Source organism: Branchiostoma belcheri, unplaced genomic scaffold, assembly GCF_001625305.1.
Source record: "Branchiostoma belcheri isolate BF01 breed outbred unplaced genomic scaffold, Haploidv18h27 scaffold15, whole genome shotgun sequence".
Classification (NCBI taxonomy): domain Eukaryota; kingdom Metazoa; phylum Chordata; class Leptocardii; order Amphioxiformes; family Branchiostomatidae; genus Branchiostoma; species Branchiostoma belcheri.
Window position 1 is genome coordinate 750,512 of NW_017802935.1, and position 3,451 is coordinate 753,962.

Below are 3,451 nucleotides of genomic sequence, written 5' to 3' on the forward strand. Positions count from 1 at the left end.
TACACACACATATATTTGCTACAGCAACGACGTGAGCCCATGTAAGTAGTTCCCGGCGGCTTAAACAATTTAAATGTAATCCCAGGTACAATTTGTGCCTAGGCCCCGTATCTGATGCACAGAGGCGTGCACTGTGGGGCGGCAGTGGAGATTACTACATTGTGACGCCTGGAGAGACATGCACGAGACATTGAGGCCACACCGACTTAATTTTATGAATGATATCCACGCGCGTATTGATTTTCGCCTGTTCTAAAAAAAAGTACTCAGTGGTTCTGGCCTGGCTCTAGGCCTCAGGTAGTCCATGGTAGTTAGCGACAATACAGAGCCGGTGGTAACTATGGAGGACGGCACCCAGGCTACAGAAGCTCCACGACTCAAGAACTCATGATCAGTTCATACGTGCAGTGCCAATTTATAAAATCCGCAAACGGCCAGCATATGCATGTGTCATACAGACGTCGCTGTGTACTGTCGCATATTCACAATACCAGCTCTGTATTCCTGTGGTTTGGTAGCATTTTTTATTTTTGGCCAGAATTGTTTTTTTCTTCGCCCGCGCGCACTAGTTTGGGGGTTCTTCAGATGATGTCATCCATAAAATAAAGTCGTTGTCGCTCAACTTACACACCAGGCATTGCCATCATCAGCGGGTTTAGTATATGCTCAGGCCCGGATTATGTCCCTCGTAAAGTTGATTATTTCAGTGTTAGGCCACAGCAAGTAATTTTTATGGATGACACCACGCGCGCACAGTTATTTTAGCCTGATTTTGAAACTAGGTAAGTAACATTTGCAAAGCAAATGCATAATGTTTACCTTTGGACATGGTCTGCTCTGTTAATTCTTACTCAAACACATACATATACATGTACTTCTAGTATATGGTGACAGGAGTAGAGCAGACCATTATATTGCAACATTATGTAACCCAACACCAGTCACCATGGTGACAGACGTCAACAAATCATGTCATTGGTCAGGTTATAGGTCACTGTTTGGAGAAGAAGAAGAAGAGGAAGAAACTGAGTAAAAACAATATGTTTTTCTTCAGTAAAGTTTTGTTGCCCTTTGACAGTGGTCATCATGCCACAAATGGGCAGAGATGTCTGTTGCCAGAACGTGGATGACAGATAAATATGAAGAGAGGAGACAAGACAAGGCTCTGATTTAATGTTTTGTCTTTTACTTTGATGCAGAGATATGTATTGTATTCTTTTATATATGGTGGTGCTGTGTATTTGTGATGTTCCCACTGAATCAAAGCCATTGTACAATTATTGAAAGCGTTTATTTTTCAAAGTTGTTTCATTCCCACTGAATCAAAACCATTGTAAAAATTTTAAAAGCTTTTTTTGTATTTTCCAAAGTTGTTTCAGTGACAAATGGATGTTGAAATAATTGGCAGTAAACTTAGCACAACGTAGGTAATGTTTTTTGTTTATCAAGGTTTATGATGTCTAACGCTAAAAAGCAGTTACTCAATTAAAAAAAAAGCAAGCAACTGGATATGATTTTGGGAAATCATATCCAGTTGCTTGAGTAACCTTCATCGACGTTATGATGTCTAAATTTGAAATTGAAGGAATCGCATTAGATTTTGAGTCCGCAACTAAGGATGGCATCCATAGTATTTACTTGCTGTGGCCTACCGTACCCCTAAGTGTTGACAGCAGTCGGTAACGGATGCCTGACTGGGAGGGGGGTTCATTAAATGCATCAGCAGGACGATAAACCCCACACGCCGCTGATTGCATTAATATCCCGCTGATGAGTTGTTTTTCCATGATTGGAAACAAATTGCCCGGGTGAGCCCAGATCCTTTACCTCTACATTAAGCCAATTCCGAGCCGAGCACGGGATCCATCTTCGCTGATTCCTTCTCCTCTGCATTTATTATTTTTATATTTCGCGATAATTGAGCTATAAATCTACAGGAGTTGGGTCGTGCAGAATCATAACATGACTGGCAACGAGTAGTTGTCTGAAATACATTTTGAATCTGCAATCTAACATGTTCGATTTTAAGTGGGCTGAAAAATAGCCCTTTTACCCGGTCACAAAAAATACGCTTCTACCAAGATCACAAAACCCAGTAATTACTAGTAAACCTCATAGTAGCAAACGTAGTAGTTAGATGATCAGACAGTAGCTGCACGCTCTTTTAAATTATACGTTTTATTTTACTTCTTTGACCCTGTACATGCAATTTTGGCCTTCTGGCATGATTTTGGAAATAAGGAATCTATAGCTAATCATATACTTCTGTTACTTTTTGGACTTCAAAAAATTGTCTTCACTTATTTGCATATCAATCATTAGTTTGTGCTTAATAAACCTGCATTTCTCCTCTGGTCTGTTCTCTCAATTACTGACAAAAGCTAGTAGATGCTAGCTGAAACGTCTGACCGTTTCTAAAATCATGTCCAGTTGCTTTTTAGCGTATCGTATTACCTGGATGTCTAACCTTCATCGACGTAGCTAATCTGTATCTGTATCAGTATAGCTGGTATAACCGCCCTTCTGTGTAACACGCCAGCCTCACAGACACGCGGCGCGGCGGCAGCTAGCTATATCCGAACGGCTTGTTACACTCAATCTTTGCACATTTAATTGCAGGAGTTGTTTAATGCTTTCTAGTGATGATGCTCCAACTGTGCTTGGTGGCAACGAGTTCCAGTCTACGATAGTTCTGGGGAAATACGATTTTTTTTAATTCATCAATTCTTGTTGATAACTCTGATATTTGAAGGCATGACTGTTCCACGTTCTTTTCTGGCCTGGTATAAGATATCCCTTCATCCGTATTCCCGGTGCGATTCCGACAGTAAAAGTTATCATTCCACCCCTGCCCGCGCTACCGTTGTGAAGTTCACGCCGAGCCCACTTAGGTTCGAGATTAACCGACTTTTTCCACCGGGAGTTCACGGCTAAACACGGGCGACAACATCTTCACATGCGGGAGTGTACCGTAAAGTGGTACTTATGCAAATTATTGTCTTTTATTGAGCTGTTTTCTAGTTCTCTAATTATCTCTTGCTGACACGCTCGTCCCCAGCGCCCGTGGAGAAGCCGTAGGTTATAGATCGTGGCTTAGCCCAGGCTATGGAAAATAAACTTTCTTTAATGCAAATCTGTCGTTTTTGTTTTCTTTGCGCTTTCTAAAGAGTTATGATAACCTACTCTACTCTGGCGGTATGCGCTCGCTAGTACGTAACGTTACACGGCGGCCATCTGAATACATGTACACTGCATTCTTTCTACTATCGGGACCTAAAACAAGACGCAAGATTCCTATTTTGGGGTATAAAATGCTGTCACAATGGTAATATATACCAAATGAAACGGACCTTTACAAAGTACCTCATTTGGTGACGCTATGAGGGTGTACCGTTATCCCTCTACATTTGCCCAGAAGGGAGTTAGTCGCGGAAGGAACTTAGCCACGGAG